The sequence below is a fragment of the Patella vulgata genome, chromosome 5 (assembly GCF_932274485.2).
Source record: "Patella vulgata chromosome 5, xgPatVulg1.2, whole genome shotgun sequence".
Classification (NCBI taxonomy): domain Eukaryota; kingdom Metazoa; phylum Mollusca; class Gastropoda; family Patellidae; genus Patella; species Patella vulgata.
This window is the reverse complement of record NC_065883.2, coordinates 65,195,161-65,214,279: the sequence shown is the minus strand read 5'-3', so window position 1 is coordinate 65,214,279 and position 19,119 is coordinate 65,195,161. Positions and strand designations below refer to the sequence as shown.

At 37.7% G+C, this 19,119-nt stretch overlaps 1 protein-coding gene across 1 annotated transcript in view; it reads left to right on the top strand.

Annotated features, from left to right (window-relative positions):
• Positions 1-1,474: 1,474 nt before the first annotated feature.
• LOC126820438 (mesotocin receptor) overlaps positions 1,475-19,119 on the top strand; it is a 65,798-nt gene continuing 48,153 nt past the window's right edge. The window contains exon 1 of the mRNA XM_050548420.2: positions 1,475-1,914. The gene's annotated coding sequence lies outside the window, so the exon portion shown is untranslated. The remainder of the gene's footprint in view (positions 1,915-19,119) is intronic.

The following is a 19,119-nucleotide window of genomic DNA, read 5'->3' as shown; positions in this document are numbered from 1 at the left end:
ATTAGTTATTGAGAGTCGTGTGATCTAGCTAAAGTCTAGAAGGGGTGGGGTCCCCGTTTGTGATTATGCTGGGATGTAATGAAATGGGGTTTAATGATATGAAATCAAATGAAATGGGGTTTAACGTCCTACTGTTCTGCTCCGAACAGGGCTTATGAAGACGGGCATACGCATACAGTGTGCTATGAGGGAAATTTTGCTCGGACAGAGGCACTGCGGCCTACTCTTATATCGAATTCCAATTGTCAAGAGATCTTTTACGTGCATGCCAATGTGTACTCTGGACCTCCTTTTTTCATCCCATCCGAACGACTAGACATCTGTCCTTGTCAGACCCTCCGTCCTACATCACGGACAAGGGGGAACCACGCCGGAAAATCCGAATGAACTTTCTCGACCAATGCAGGGATCGAACACCCAACCTCCAGGCTAACAGGCCACCGTGACCCTCGTTTAATGATATGCGATAAATGTTATCCGAACGGCGACGATACGGCTTATTCTTATTTCGAATCATGGAAACGGATTTTTGCCTAATCCGAACGACTAGACGCTGTTCCTTGCCAGGCCCGAGGTCTGCACCACTTCCAAGGAGAAACCCACGCTGGAAAATCTCGAGGTATTCTCTCGGCCAATACCGGGATCGAACTCCGGACCTCCTGCTGATTGAGCCAGGGCCTTACCCACTTCACCACCTGGCTCCCTTATCTTTGGATACATAGTTCTGAAAAACATGAATATCTGGAATGAAATGTCTGGTCATAAATCAAACACATATAAAAGATTCTGTCTGTTAAGGGAGAGAGAAATGGGGTTTAACGCCCACTAGACACAGTCTATGTCATTTCGTTACGAACACATGGTTCAATTTAATTTCAATAATTCGTCTGTGCGTAGGAGTCTTTAGCAGTGGGAGGAAATCGGAATGACCCCCAGATATCCCACGAGGTTGGACAGGCGACACTACACCCTGTCACGTACAAGCTGGTAATCGAAACCACGCCACTTGACTCAATAACCGACCTTATTATCCAAAGCGCACGCCTTGGACCATTAAGCCAAGTTAAGAAGCTAAACGCGTTTCATGTTAACGTGAGGGATATTATTATATTTTAATCGCAATTGGCGGACATAGCGATCGACGGTGTGAGCACCGCTGATAGCTATATACACACCTACTTAACAACGCGAGTAATGATAAGTTTTCTACTTATTCTACTACGAAAACTGTAAAAACCTGTGATTAAAAAGTTTATGAATACATGTATGTAAACTTTGTACATTATAATCCTACTAATAGGAATCGATCCGTTATCGGCACTATATTAAAATTTATTAATAAGTCACTCATTCACGTTATTATCAAAGTCCATTTTCACTCTAACGAGACTGTTGACGCGTTTTCTTTGCGGTGGTATAGATCGCACTCAATCCGATAGAACTACCGTTAATGTGCTGTCGTATTGTGTGTACATTTCCAGCTTACTCTTCGTCGATTGATGCAGCGGCGCTAAAGCAAGTAGAAGCCACGCATCTTGCAGAGAACAAGCTTATTGGAATATCTGCTTTAAAGTTTTAAAGTTTTTTTAGGAGAATGTTTCATGTTGCAGCGACGAATTTTGCTAGGAAACGAGTATTGGAATATTTGCTTTAAAGTTTGAAATTTTTTTTGGAGATTTCTTTTTTTACCACCGCTGTGCATAACTGGATATTTATTTCATTTTTTTCACTCTGTTCTCGGATTTCTTTTATTTCACTGGAGCTTACGTAAAGTTGAGCGGAGAATAGTTTTGAATTACTTGGATATATAACTTTAGAACTTTATATATATTTAAATATATATCTGGATATAACTAACTAATAGTATTAAATATATTGAAGGAAACTCAACAAAATTGGGAAACTAGTAAACAGGTAAGATTGATTTTACCATTATGCATAATATGTGGCTATTGGTGCGGAAAGCACGTGTCATAAATTTATAATGAATAAATATAATGGAGTTAAACGTACTACTGCTCTGCTCCGTCTGGGCTAATTATGACGGACATACGTTATACAGTGTGCAACGAGGAAAATCTAGCCCGGACCGCAGTGCTACAGCCTACTCTTATATCAAATTCCAACTGCCAGGGGTTCTTTAACGGAAAATTATATTTAATAAAATCAATCACTGATATCCGATTATTTTAATGATGTTAAGAGGGTTACATATTGTTTGCCGCAGTCTTTTCATGGATCCATGAACAAATAAAAATGTGTTCATATCATATTACATTTCAATAAAAAAAAATTTCCTCCAATATTTTATTGTCATTTCGACCAATGGGATGCTTTCTTTTTTTTTTAGAAAAAAAACAACCAAAAATACTGAATCTTTTTAATTTGATTTGTCTTTGAGCTGCACCAACTACGTCATGTTGGTGTCATGATGAGTTTAAGTGTATACTGAAACATAGTAAGAAAAGGAGCAGTAATGCTAACCTTTGCAGTCTTCATTAGTCATGTCGGTGCAGAAAAGTATGATGTTAAACCTCATTTCATTTAACTTTGAATACTTGTTCAAAAATGTAAGGAATATTGAATGATGTTACAGAAATACGTTACTATGATTGGTGTTGATAACACATAATACTAGAAATAGTGTTGATAAAACATAACAAATAGTAATTAACCGTAGTGTTGATGACAAATAATAATAGAAATAATAATTAACTATAATGTTGATAACAAATAATATGAAAAATAGTAAAAAGCCATAGTGTTGATAAAACATAGTAATAAAAGTAGTAATTAGCCATAGTGTTGATAACAAATAATATAATAAATAGTAAAAGGCCATAGTGTTGATATAACATGGTAATAAAAATAGTAACTAGCCATAGTGTTGATAAATAATATAAGAAAAAGAAATAGTAAAAAGCCATAGTGTTAGTAACAAATAATATGAGAAATAGTAAATAGTGTTTATAATAACTAATAATATGAGAAATACAGAATAACCATAGTGTTGATAAAAAAAAAGATATGAGAAATACTAAATAACCATAGTGTTAATACAAATAGTGCACATTTGGGGTACAGGTACCGTTGTCATTGAAAGCCTGAGAATGCTTAAGCTTAAGATGAGTTGGTGAAGGTAAATCTGTAAAAAGACGGTTTACATTTTGACTTTTAGCTTTTTTTTGTTCCTATATATGTTTACATGTCAACAAAAGGATGAAAGGTGTTCGTTTAATCATTGTAGTTCTTTTCATAATTGCGATCATTTTATGCATCAAAGGTTATCCAAAATGAGCCGTTTTATTGCAAAACCATTTATTAAAACATACTTTGTTTTTAGAATTTATCCGAACAGTAGGATGTTAAACCCCATTTCATTCCATTTGTTTTTTAGAACTAGAGTTCATTTATGGGCAGGAAAGACTAATTGATGATATTTCTCTCTGAATATATTGATGGAATATAAAGTCATTCGTAAGACGCTGGCTCGCTAGCCTGGAGGTCGCGTGTTCGATCCCTGCATTGGCCAAGAAAGTTCATCGGGATTTTCCGGCGCGGTTTCCCCTTGTTATTGGTGCAGGACGGGGGGTTTGACAAGGACAGTTGTCTAGTCGTTCGAATCTTTTCAAACGTTATATTTAAATATGACATTATCATGTGCATTTTGTGTTGTAGTGTGTTTGGTGTGTGGTCAGCGCTTAGAGCATTTCCCTATCGTGATGTGGATTTTAGCGCATTATAAGACTCATTATTATTATTATTATTATTATAGGACGAATAACCGAGGCCCCATGTATACATTGGTGTGCACGTAAAATATCCTTTGATAGTTGGAATTTGGTATAAAAGTAGACCATACTGCCGCTACCCGGGAAAATTCCCCTCTCGGCACACTGTATGGCGTATGCTGGTCTATATTAGCCCAGTCGGAGCAGAACAGTAGGACGTTAAACACCATTTCATTTCATAAAGCCATTCATTCATTTCGTATCAATTTCTTTGGAGAGAAAAAAAAACGGAATTGGAACTTCTTTTGCCTCTGTTGAACAGACAACATTTCTGCACTGATAAAATTATTCATTAGAAGTCAATCATATATATCTAACTCAAAATTGATCAAGGCATTTTATAACACGTCAAAACCCATCCATGTGTTCATTTCATATGCTTCTATGAGAACACGTTATGTCCGTGTAGGTGTCGACTCCAGACAAATGGCGAGATTAAATAATCGTCTGCCAATTGTCCAATTAGCTATGAACACAATCTTAATTCGTGGACAATAATTCTAGCGGGCAGATTGATATTTCTCGACAGAAACCAGTCTAAAGTTGTTTGCATGAAACCGGAGAAGCTAATTCATCTAAAATAAGAAAATAGTATAAAATAGTAGATGGCTGTCAAACATTGAGATATGAGATGGAAACGGCGTAACCGCCTACTGGTAGTAGAAGTCAGTCTTTTCCATTAGTACTTCCGGTCACATGTCAACGTAGCGAAGTTTACGGTCTTAGTTAAAATAACTTGATGTGTGAACATATCTTAAAAGCATCTTGGAATATGCTACGGAAATAAACTGGACGAGACGAATCCCATTTCGATATGAATGAATGTATATCGTTCTCCGGTCCAGAATTAAAATTTGGACACAACCATTATCTATTCTATTTGCATAAAAATATCACACATTAAACAGGCACCATGCGTGAGAGAATAATTAAACAATACGGGCAGACAAGTGTTGTTTTGATTTAAAATCGTCAAACACAATACTCCCTTGACGTCGATGTTCACATATGTATTTCAAATATTATAGACGCCTAAATTCATAGGACCTATTATACCTACCATGGCTATAGCGTATGGTAGAATTGACCAATTTAAATAAATTCTGGTTTAATATGTTTATGTTTGACTGTGTTTCAAGTCGTCGTCTCCTTTAGCGCCGCTGTCCGGGCAAACTTTCCCTCATAGTACACTACATAGCGTATGCCCGTCTTCATTAGCACTAAATCCCCTTTCATTTCATTTCATTTCACATTTGTGTCAAATTAAATTATTTTGTTATTAATTATAAGTCTGGGATTATCTTTAACCAGTCTGTCACCTTAAGGCATGCTCTATTCTGACAACTCATTGATAGGAGGCGGGCATAACAAATTATACTAAACCACCATCAATAACAAAAGCCTATATTATACTATTGAAGGTAAATAAAATACTCATATAGCTATTTCTGTCATCTTCACACTCTGACATTTCTTGGTTAATTCTATGGGTTTATTGAATAGAGGGCAATGTACAAAACAAATAATTCGTCCAACCTGGGTTTAATGTCCTCACATTACCGCGTTAAACAAATCATGGGTTTAATAAGTTGACGTCGAGTGACTGGTCGGCCTTTCATAGATTACTGGGGATTCGTGCACTTAATCTCGACTATTTCTAAGCGTCGGGATGATCCATGAATCGAGTAACTCTTCTTGATTAAATGATGTGTTTCTCAGAAGAGGGTAGAAAATGACCCGAGGTCATGAACTCTATTGAATGAGAGGGTATATATAACACGAGTTTAACGAGTAAAACCAAAATAGTTTGTTTTTAAGAATGTTTATATTATCTTTATCGCAGTTGTTTACAGGTGTTTTGGCCGGACGGTCAAGAAAAAAAGATATACATGAGATAAAGAGGCGTGGATACAAAATAGATAGCATCAACATGATCTATTATAGTATCTATTTCTAGACATTCAAAATAAAATAGGGTTTAACGTCCTACTTTTCTGTATAAACTGGGCTAATGAAGACGGAAACACGTCATGCACTTATATATTTCGAATTCTTTTACGTGCACGTCATTCTACGTTCAATCCCAAGGGTTATACACTTTTCTTTGTCACGCCCTCCTACCTGCACCACTGACAAGGGGAAACTAATATAACAAATCCTGAGGAATTTTCTCGGTCAATACCGTGATCAAACCAAAGAACCCCGTGGCTTCCTTAAAACTTAGCTAAAGACCCCTAGGCGCAAGCGAATTGTTGAAATAAAGTTGAACCATGTGTTAGTCCCGAAGTGACCTGGTTTGTGTCGAGTGGACGTTAAATCCGGTTTCTCAATCCGGTTTCTATCTATCTCTCTCTCTCTCTCTCTCTCGTACAAGTTCATATTGGAGCTTATAAAATACAAGAGAATAGTAGAAATGTTACTTACTTGATCTTCTGAAATAAAAGTGTCATCAGGTGTTCTAGAAAACCCTCCATCGTGCAAACACATTTCGTTTTTAAAAAACGTGATATTTTTTCGTTAAGAAGGAGAAACTGTATGAGCACATCCGCTCTCTTATTCTTCTACTATTAAGAAGTGTGATATTGCCTAATATTAAGGCATATTTTCAACAGAATTGTAGTTGCACCTACTTGAAACATCTTCTGGCGTAAATGTATTTCTGTTACCATAGTGCACTCATTAAAATAGACACATCTGCGTCCCTTTTCTAAACATATTAATTATCGGACTTTAAAGGGCGTATAACTCTATTCCTTGGAACCTTTAAATAGACGGAAATGGTCTAAATGCATATATATAAGTACAATATGAACGTATATAAACCCCATCTTTTAAAACTTACTGATCAATCATGTTCGATGAAATACGAGAACAGTTCAGATTAACAAAAGTCGTTGACGACTGCTTAGTCCATTCTACATGTTTTTTTAATGGTAATGTCGTCGTTAATCGTAATGAATCATCTATTACTAATCGCTTCCGCATTGTCTTATAGGACATGTTTTCTTTGTTCATTACAAATGACACCCAAAACCATAGAATACACGACTCGTATAGTGATTATAAAATGTTCATTGTTTCTGAAATATTGGATATCAGGGCCCCATATATTCACGACAAGGTAACAGTATCAATACTGATTGAGATGAACAAATATTGAATTCTTATTAATGTTCTTAATTACAAATATTATGGCAAATATTGAGTTAGAGGGTTAGCTCCTTTAAAGATACATTATGCAAGAGCTAAATCTGTCTATTGCAGGTCTTTCTTTAGGCCTGAAATGTTATCTAAATTATTAATTAGACATTAATTAACTTATCCAGACCATAATAAACTCTCGATGTCAAGGCTAGCCTTCGATGTTGGCTGGATTAGATTTCTATATGCCGCTAACGGCCGTTGATAATTAAATCAGAAAAAGTGGATAATCGAGACTATGCTGTTTATATAAATGATTTTAGTAATGATGACCGAGACTATGCAAAAATTTCACCCGCTTCTTTCTCGGCTCATAGTGGATCAATCTGACTGAAATTTTCAGCAAATTACCTTTACACTATCTAGTTTTGTAACTATTATAGCGAGAACTGCCATCTCTTTATCTTATCTCCCATCATGTATCTTTAATGTTTTTAATTACAAATATTATGGCCAATGTTGAGTTAGTGGGTTAGCTACTTTAAGAGATGTACTTTAGAATGCCAGTACGCTGTACTTTAGTAAACAAATACCACATTAAGAACGGAGGTACTTAACACAAGAAAATAATCAGTCGATTTTTTCATATTATATATGTTTTTATATAAGAAGGTTATTTTATTATATCATGTTTTTTAATGTTGGGTCGAATTTATTAAATATTATATTTTTTTCATATAATAAGCTATTTTTTTTATATTGGATCGATTTTATTATATATTTCTTATATATATATTAATAATGTTTTTAGGTACTGTTTTCTTCTACTGTGTAACATAAATATTTAAGGATATTTAATTAATAAGAGCGGTTCGTAAAGTTGTATTATGTTAGATTTAGATACAGAGCTGAAATTTTATTGCTATAATAGTTCAAAAAAAGATAATGAAAAATGAATAGATTAAAAATGTCATTCCAATTGCTTTATTATGAGCGAAATGATCACTATTTGTAGTTTTAAGAAGATGTGTGCATTAATTCTTTATTATCGTGACATAGGTACTTGTTATTCGAGATTTAGTCACGCTTCATTATTTTAAAATTAAATCATTAAATTGCCGAAGTGTTCTCTAATCTCATTAAAAGAGTGTTGATTATGGGCTTGATATGGTTAATAAATGATTAAATAATAGTTTTTATAACATTTGAAGTCAAAGGGCAGACTTGACTCTTACCTATCTTTGAAGATTGAATTCACAGTCTTAATTAAATCTGAACATTAAAACATGTCGTCGCGTGATTGATTGGAAAGGCATGGTGTAGATTACTACACAAGAATGCTCGTTTTTAATTTTGTAAGATCCCGGGATTATTCCTGCATGGTAGTGGAGGAACAATTTCGACGATAAGTATGCGGAGACGTCTCTATGTAAAATTGCCCTGAGAGCACACTGCACGGCGCCTTCTTCATTGTATCGGTTGGTGTAGATAAGTAGTTAAACTCCATTTCTCTTAAAAATGGCAATAATGACGAGAGAGAGAGGGGGGGGGGGGAGTAACTCAACATGTGGTTACTCAACTCAACCTAGATCACTTCGAAAACTAACATTGTACAATTTTATTTCAATAATGCGCTTGCGGGTAGAGACTTTTAGCAGTGGGAGGTAATCGGAGGACCCGAGGTAAACCGACGAGGTTAGGCAGGCGAATCTACTCCTTGTCAAACACAAGCGTGGGATCAAAACCACGACACTTGACTCAATGACAGACCTACCTCATGGTCACCCAACCCTCCTTTACTTTAAGTAAGTCGTAAACAAAACGTATGACGTAGGTTCATGTTTGATATAACCGTTACCATAACTATTTTATTAAACGATTAATGTTTAACCATCGGTTAATAATGTTTTGTTACTTATTTAAAATATGTCCATCATGGATGTAATAAAATGAACTATAAATTTGTCTGGTTTATAAATTCTCTATTACAATTACACAAAACCAATTATGTGTGACAAATTAGTATTTGACGAGTATTGCTCATTGATTGATTTGTGTTGTCTGAAACACGGAGAGACCGAGTCGCACTGATGAAGGAAAACATTGTTTAGCATATATAAAGTAAGCATAAATTTGGCTACAAAGTAATACTATAGCTCCAATGAGTCGTGCATGAGATAGATTATGCCTTTTCCTTCCTGAACACCTGCTGACCCAACATACTTAGTCATTTTGGGTGAGTGTATGTGGCGTGCTTTATTAAAAATATTTATTTAGTCTTGTAAAGAAGTAAAGCGGATAAGACCGCGTAACAAAATAGTACAATGTGGCGGTCAGTTAGGACACAGATCTACTCTTAAAGTACATAGTTGTCTGTGCAGAATAGCTGGGTGGGAGCGGCGGGGTGGTGGTGGGGATTTCCATACGGGCAAACCAGTCCATTATTTTATTAAAAGTACCCAAAGGTTTTGATTCGCTTTTACATACTATTGTTATATAATATCAAATAATTGCATCGTATATATCATTTCCACATGAAACTGTATATGTGTTCGGTTTCTACAATTTATTATATTTAATCTTTTTTTATGTATATGTTATATTTATCGTTTATTATTTTCTGTATCCCTGGAAAAGAACTTATATAGGCTTTGCCTGTTGTTCAATCCTTTTCAAATGAATAAAATATTGTTTAAACTAACTGAGGTATGTCATTGAGGCAAATAATGTGGTTTTGACTTCACCCCTATACGTGACAAGGAGTAGGGTCGTCTGTTCAGCCTCCACGTGCGCGCTGTATCATAAAGCTTGTCATTGAGTCAACTGGCGTGGTTTCGAATCCCCGGTTTTACGTGACAAGGAGTAGGGTCGCCTGCCCAACCTCGTGGGTTTTCTCCGGGTCCTTCGGTTTCCTCCCACTGCTAAAGACCCCTATGCGCAAGCGAATTATTGAAATAAAATTTAACCATATGTTAGTCCCGAAATGACCTACTTTGTGTCGAGTGGACATTAAACCCCATCTCTCTCTCTCTGTTCATATGTTAGTCAGGAAATGACATAGTTTGTGTCTAGTGGGCGTTAACACTCTCTCAGTGGAGAAGCAAACATCCACGACCCCATTATATTCAGAATATTTTATTTCCTGGCTATATCCTTTTACGGTTTTATAACAATGACGAGAACATTATTGCGTGTTGGGCAACCGATTTTTGGTGAAATACTTTTAACCATTTGGGAACACTTGGTAATCGGAGAATAGCCTGATATAAAGCAGATATCAATAGGACATGCAATGGCATTGTTATTCAACGAGCTTTCTCATACTGATTAACAGCATTGATGCTTGGCTAATCATTACAAGATGATGGTAATTTCATATAATACGGGAGATTGGGTGACCAAATGATCTAAGGCGTGCGCTTTATATCATAAGGTCTGTCATTGATCCGACTGGCGTGGTTTTGGGTTTCAATTATCCGATGGTACGTGCAAAGGGTGCTAGTGGTGGGCTGTCAAATGTCGAAATTAACCTGGCATGGAAAACAGATCAAACTTGGATCGTACTTAACTCTATTTAGTTGGTGGTTGTGGTGTGTGGGGGGGGGGGTGAAAGTCAATTTATACGAAATTACAGTTATCATGTAATGCATCACCGGAAAGTATTTTTGAATATATTAGTTATTGCCTGGCGCATTCATGATTATATAATTTAGAAGAGATAAAACCCTCTTGCGTTTCAGCAAAGAAATATGTCGCTATAGCAGACAATAACCTATTTACTAAAAATATTTATTTTATTTATCGAAGGCTTGGATTATCCGTACTCGCACATCTTCCACCTCCCCCAAGTTTCCGACGGCCTTGCGAAGCTAATTGACCGACATTTTAATTCCTAAATCGAAAATGTTTATGTAGCCTTTTTGTGTATGAAAGAGGTAAAACAGATTAGAACACCATTAAGAAATAGTATACCGATTTTTTATTATATTCTCAAAGTATATAGTTCTCTGTGTGCCGTTGGGTTCCATGGCCGAATTGTTAGCGCTTGCGCGCTGTATCATAAGGTCTATCATTGAGTCAACTGGCGTGGTTTCAATACCCCGTTTGTACGTGACAAAGAGTAGGGTCGCCTGTCCAACCTCTTGGGTTTTCTCCAGGTCATCCGTTTTCCTCTCTCTCACTGCTAAAGACCCATACGTGCAAGCGAATTATTGAAATAAAGTTGAACCATATGTTAGTCCCGAAATGACCTAGTTTATGTCGAGTGGACTCTACCCCTTCCCCCCACTCTGTGTGTGTGTGTGTGTGTGCATAACGCAATATACATGTATACTGGCATATTGTAATAATAAGTTCGACTCCCTGTTGTAAAAACACGTGTTTTCTAACGATCTTTCGGTCAAACTGCGGTCATGAACGGTTGATTACATTCACAAACCAAGTGTTCACAAGAAGAGGGGGCCGCATTGACTCAATACGACGCTGTCTCGCTAACAAGGAGGTGATGCGTCTGACAATGTCTAATCGTTGAGATGGAACGAAACCCCGAGGTCCTGTGTACACATTGGCGTTCACGTTACAGAACCCTTGACAATTCGAAATAAGAGTAGGCCGTAGTGCCGCTGTCCGGGCAAAATTTGACCGCTTAGCGCACTGTATGGCGTGTGCCCGTCTTCATTAGACCAGTCGATGTAGTATAGTAGGACGGTAAACCCTATTTCATTATATTTTACACGAAGCGAAGAGAACTAGGCACCGTGTGGTGTCAACACCAAGGGATATAAAAACAACTAAAGTGCATGTGAGATTGGGCGCTTCCCTGCAAAGACATTGAGTCTTACCCACAAAAAGCTGTATCAAGCCTTGGCGGAAGTGGACATAAAACTTCAGGAACTAACGGAAGTTAATGCGAGATGAAAATGAAATGAAATGGAGTTTTTAACGTCCTATACTGTTCTGCTCCGACTAGGTTAACGAAATGAAATGAATTGAAATGGGGTTTAACGTATCTGCTCCTATACTGGGCTAATGAAGACGGACATACGCCTTACAGTGTGCTATGAGGGAAATTTTGTCTGGGCAACGGCACTATCGCCTATACTCTTATATCGAATTCCAACTGCCAGGGGATCTTTTACGTACATTCCAATATATACCAGGGACCTCAGTTTTTAGTCTCATCCGAAGGACTAGACAGCTGTCTTCGCCAGGCCCTCCGTTCTGCACCACTAACAAGGGGAAACCACGTCGGAACTGGGTTAACGAAGACGGATGTGAGATCCAAATCTGTCATATGAACAATTTGAACCATTAGCATCAAATAAATCGCCTGATGCTCAAAACCAATCTACAGTACATTGGGTAGATTAAATTGATTGGATTTTAAATTATCTGTTTAAATGAACACTAGAGACTTCCATGGGATATAAATCAGTCAGCCATGATGATATGGAAATATGTGAAAACCTTGAAGTAGATTACGGTATGGTTGGCTGAATATCTTCGGTCAGTTGTGATATGTCTTAAGAGAATTCTCTCTGAAGGATATTTCGCGGTATTTACATTTTATTACCTGCTATTTTAATTAAGCCGTAAATCAGAATGTGAGCACAGGTTACCTTTAATATGTTTGATAGTTGGTTTTATAATTTATCACCTATTTATCAGAATAAACCAGCGGCTGCCAGGCAGGATACGCCCACATTTTTGAGAGATGGATAGAGAAAAGTTAACAAGAAAGTGATTTTTCCTACTATCAAGGGCCATAATTCAGGAAATTACAATTCAATATGCGCGAATATCGAAAGGAACTGAGATCTTTGTGTAATAAACTTACATTTCAAGTTTCAACAAAATCGGATAAAAATTGTGACCTCTATAGGGTCCACAAACTTGATATACCATATTTTTACGCTATTTGAGAACAAGCGGCGGCCATTTTGTCTGTCAATTTTGGGTTGATTTTCACGAAATTCCACTTCAGTCGTCCTTAGGGTGTAACAGTGATATAATAATACATTTTTTTTTAAATTGGATAAAAATTATGACCTCTATAGGGTCCACAAGCTAAAAACGTGATTTTTCGTACAATTAGGGGCCATAATTCAGGAAGTTACAGTCCGATATGCGCGAATATCGAAAGGAACCGAGATCTTTGGGTTATCAACTTACATTTCAAGTTTCAACAAAATCGGATAAAAATTGTGACCTCTATAGTGTCCACAAGCTAAAAACGTGATTTTTCGTATACAGGGGCCATAATCACATGAAAATGTGGGCGTATAAAAACAAACAACATATGTTTCTCGTACGAAGCAAGAACTATATCAAAATATTCTAAATACACAATATTAACAGAAAAACGGTAACTGTTTGCCAATAGCAAGCAAAACATGCTTAAATATTCATTAGGAAATATCTCTAAGAAATGTGGATGTTATTTCTTGTTTATTAAGGGTGAGCTTTAATTTATTGATTTAAAATGATGTAGTTCAAGGTGTTATCGTTTGTACCGTGGCAGTGGCAAGGAAACAACATTAAATTTGCATTAGGAAATATAAACGAATCGCAATATGCCTAGAACAAATATAAACGAAACGAAATATGAATGTTCTATATAGGATTTCTGATTAATTAGGAGCGGACTTCTAATTAATGATATCAAATGATGCATTTAAAGATTTGTATAAGCTCCGGCTTGTTTTCAGAACCCATAATTAATTTATGTATATAAATATTGATTGAATAAATATTGTTAGAAAAAAAAGGAAAAAAATACCCAAACAACTCTTTAGTTGCCTGTTAATGCAAAGTGGAGAAAGATGGCGTGATAATTCCAGCAATTAGACAGGTGTACAATGCTTTAAGAAGTGATAAGCACAAATCCCTTGGCTTAGCGGTTGGTTATCAAGGATCTTATCTAGGATGTATCAAACTACTACAGTCCGTATTAAAACTCATCAACCACTCGCCACGATTGATATGTTTCCGATATATAATTCCCACGACTCTCTTATTCTCTATTTATGAATAGTCAGCCCTTTTCTGATCAACTTCACATCGACAAATACTTTACTACACGTGATTACGTTCTGGCATTAAGCCAACCTAATCCATATTGCCCAATGCCATGTTACATGATTAAAGACATTATTTGACAGTCTGAAACTTTCAAGATAATATTTATTGTATTTTAAGTACGTATATTTATTTCGTAACTCGCGTAGAATATAATTGATGATTTTTTTTAAACATGACATAACACTGAATAGTGCCCTTGGAATTCTAATTTGAAAAACTTATTAATGACGTGGATTTTATACATTCTGTAATTGACAGACATACTTTTGCAGCACTTTAAATAGGAAGTTCGGCTTGAGCACCTGAATACTTCTAGCAAAGATCAAAGGTCAGCACGAGGAATGTATTCAATGAGTGCCCAATTAGCTATAGTTTGCGTTGCCTGTCGTGTAAAAAGCAGATTAATTTTCTCCTTCCTCTGCACGTGGTTATACACCTGTTGACAACTTCATGAAATTAAATGGGGTTCAACGTCCTACTGTTGGGCTCCGACTGGGCTAATGAAGATTGGCATACGCCATACATTGTGCTATGCGGTAGATTTTTCCCGGGGAATTCCAACTGCCAAGGGATCTTTTGTGTGCACGTCAGTGTATACACGGGACCTCGGTTTTGTCACGCCCTCCGTCCTACACCACTGACAAGGAGAAACCACGTTGGAATATCCCGATGAACTTTCTCGGCCAATGCAGGGATCGAACACGCGACCTCCAGGCTAGCGAGCCAGCGTCCTACCCACTTAGCAACCATGACTGCCTGACAACTTCATATAGCAAATCGAGTGTTAATCCGACTGTCCCATTTATTATAGTCAATGTAACTTTTGGATGGTTATTAATACTCTTTTTAAGACGAGTGTTTACATCGTGGTGTTGAGCACACCATCGGGACAAAGCACCACCCGCGTTTCCTCTTCGCTTCTCGTGGAAGTCTTATTTCTAGGCCGTTTGCGTTGCAAACTTTGCGAGCGGTATTGGACAGGGGCATTCTTTGGGGGTATTAACGGGTGTCGTTTTTCTGATTTTGGTCCATTTACCTCAAAAGTGCTATTTCTTAGCCCTGGAACTTGATAAAGCTCGCTTTTCTTTAAATAGTTGGTTTAAACAATATTTTTATTTCATGTACCACAGGAGTATTTACAACACTGATGTAATCCAGTCGAAACTTATATAAATTCGTCTCCATGTAAATTATACATTTCAATACAATTACTAAAATTTACAAGTATATCTTACATATTTACATAGACAAATAAATAAATAATTAAATAATTCATCATCATCATTTAACATTAATCACTATCGCCTGCCAATTCTTAACTATTCAAAGAGTTTAATTAGTTTAAAAAGCTTGTGAACTTGACTTAATGACTTGGTTGTACTAGTTACTTTCGTTGGAATCGCCATAAAGAAATGCTTTTGAGTGTTTGGATTTAAGTTGGAGCGTATTTAATGTTGTGATACGCTGAGTCGCATAATTGGGGCAGTTTATTAAAAATTCATACAAATACATATTAAAAGTCAGTATTATAATATATACAATCTGCAATATTCATATATCATATAGATACGGATAGATCAATACAAATATACTATTCAAAAAAAGTAGGGGATATTTGATTTTGGGGGCATAATACTAAAATATGAAAATGACTACGAAAAAAGTCACTATAGAACCTAACAGAAGAAACATTTCCAGTTACATGTGACGCCCAAACGCACCAATAGCTACCGCATGGAATGCAGGTGATGCTTGGGATCATCATGGGGGTCCAACCCAAGATTTGCACGACTCTGACTTTGAATGTTACAGTCATTGTGGCATTGAATTCCAGGGTGGAAACATCAGTTTAATTGTTTTAGTGACCAGAAAACAAATTTTGATATGCGTCGGCTTACCCAAAATGAAAGGTTACGTGCCCTTGGCATGCTACAGATCGGCACAACACAGGCGGTTGTGGCGCGGACGATGAATGTTTCTCAGCCTGTCATAAGCAGGCTATGGTCCAGATACCGTGATACACAATCTGTACAGGACAGACCACGCTCAGGTCGACCAAGGGCGACAACTCAAGCCCAGGATCGATTTATCCGTACCTTGGCCTTGAGAAATCGTGTCATCACAGCAAATCAGATCAGCGCTCGTCTTCAAACAGACACTGGTGTGAGAGTGAGTGGCCAGACGATTCGGAATCGACTGCATTGGGGTCACCTTGGCGCCCGACGTCCTCGCGTGATCCCTTGTTTGAGTGATCATCACATTCAGGCAAGACGTCGTTGGTGTAGGGATCGTCAACACTGGGATAATCGACGCTGGAGCAATGTGATGTTTTCAGATGAGTCAAGGTTCACTGTTGATTTTTTGGACAGACGTAGGAGGGTGTGGCGTCGTCGAAACGAGCGCTTCCAAGACGTTAACGTCATCAGACATGATCGATTTGGGGGTGGTTCTGTTATGGTGTGGGGAGGCATCACTGGTGCTGGAAGAACGGCTTTACTTGTTGTTGCAGGGCGTGTTACAGGCCAGTACTACCGGGACAACATCTTGGCAGTCCATGTTGTGCCGTTCGCACGACGTCATAGCCGCCGTTTCATCTTCCAGGATGACAACGCAAGATGTCACAGGGCCAGGATCGTTACAGGTTACCTCCAACAGAACATCACCACATTACCTTGGCCAGCACTGAGTCCCGACCTCTCCCCCATCGAGCATGTCTGGGACATGCTTGGACAGAGGTTACGTCAACGTCAACAACGTCCTGCCAATGTCCAAGAACTTGCTGCTGCGTTGCAACAGGAATGGGACAATCTGGACCAAAATGACCTAAGACGTCTCATTAGGAGTATGCCACGTCGGATCAATGCTTGTTTGGCAAACAGAGGAGGATTTACCCGTTACTGACTTGGTTGTGATGCTGTGGTAACTTTGCTGTTTGACCCCGGGTATCATTTTACCCTTATAATGGTCAGTCTGTGCCTTACTTAGTCTAACGATCATTTGGAATAAATCGATGAATGTGAACTTCATTTCATTTTGTCATTTGTCTCTTCGTCAGTTTCATTAGGTGACTTTAATAACACTTAAAAATCAAATATCCCCTACTTTTTTTGAATAGTATATATACATATATGGTCATTGATATAGTATGCTGAACCATATACAATTTTTATCATTAACAATGTATATATGTATATATAAATATATCCAATAAGTTTTTATTGTTTTTGAAATTAGATCACAGAGAAAGAAAGGTGTTCGAATACTAATCTGTTTCATATCTAATAGCGTCTGGAAAAGAAAGTTTTGTTCTAAACGTAGTTTAACCTGTTGGTGAATTTTAACATAATATCCTGGGATGACATTAAGAAGTAGAGGTATAATAATGATCAAAAATGAAAAACAGCCACCCATTTATAGTATATTGTGTGTGTGAAATAGCTTTATTATAACGCCCAATTTATAACAATCAAAACATCAAATTAATTAAGACTAACAAATTATCTTAAGCCAAGTTATAGTTAGATGGGATACCTTTGCATTACTATTTAATTACTAGTAATTATTTTACATTGACAATGAACTTTTATTAGAATGACAGCAGCTACTCACGAAGATCCATTTCCTTGTAACATGTGTACTAGGGAGAGAGAAATGGGGTTTAACGTCCACTCGACACAAACTAGGTCATTTCGGGACTAACATATGGTTTAATTTTATTTACATAATTCGCTTGCGCGTAGGGGTCTTTAGCAGTGGGAGGAAACCGGAGGCCCCGGAGAAAACCCACGAGGTTGGACAGGCGACCATACTCTTTGCCACGTACAACCGGGGATTCGAAACCACGCCAGTCGACTCAATGACAGGCTTTATGATACAGCGCGCGCACGCTAACCATTCAGCCATCCCCAACATGTATACGACCTGAAATAACGAACCAATAGAATGTATAAATACACGTAGATTAAATGATTATTTCTCCTTGCATATTGTTGACCTATCGACTGTAAAGGGTACATCAAAAGCGTCAACTAATCTCAAAGTCATAAGGCAATCAATATGGTGATTATGTATTGGTCACATTACACTCAGGGTAAACTGCCCACAGCTTCCCTTGGACAAGGAAATACAATACAGTAATGAGTTCGTCGTGGTTTATAATTATAACAGGAAATCACATTAAAGTCTTCTTCCAGTCACCAATTACACGGAATATATCTGGGAATGAGTCGAGGTTTAATTAAGAACAAGCAATTTAAACAATAGGGGATCATGATTAATACAAGGTCAAACCAACGGCTTCCAGGCAGGATACGCCCACATTTTTCAAGCGATGGATAGAGAACAAGCTAAACAAAGGTAAAAATTGTGACCACAAGCTTAAAACGCGATTTTTCGTACAATCAAGGGCCATAATTCAGGAAGTCATGGTATATAGACCAAGAAATGAGCATGACCTCATGAAATGGGGTTTAACGTCCTGCTGTTCTGCTCCTAACCTGGTCTAATGAAGACGGGCATACGCCATACAGTGTGCTATGAGGGAAATTTTGCCCGGGCAGCGGCACTATCGCCTACTCTTATATCGAATTTCAACTGCCAGGGGATCTTTTACGTGCATTCCAATATATACACGGGACCTCGGTTTTTCGTCTCATCCGAAGGACTAGACAGCTGTCCTTGTCAGGCCCTCCGTCCTGCATCACTGACAAGGGGGAACCACGCCGGAAAATCTGGATGAACTTTCTCGGCCAATGCAGGGATCGAACACCCGACCTCCAGGCTAGCGAGCCAGCGCCTTACCCACTTAGCCACGTGATCCCCGCATGACGTCATCAAATCCATCTTGGAATAGTAACGTCATAAAAACTCCATGCGCAATTGTCCATGGAACAAGCTTGCAACGCTTCGTGTTGACTTGAATTGAATTGGCGAAGCCTTAGGCTTTTTTCGAAGAGTGACGCTTCCTAAGAAGAAAAACAAAAACACCAAGCAGCCCTTGGCGTCCCAAACAAATACATTGGTAAATACATCTAAGTCTTATATCTATCGCTTTATTCACTCAACTCATTTCTTGTGGTAAAGTCTGGTGTCCCGCAAGGGGCAGAGT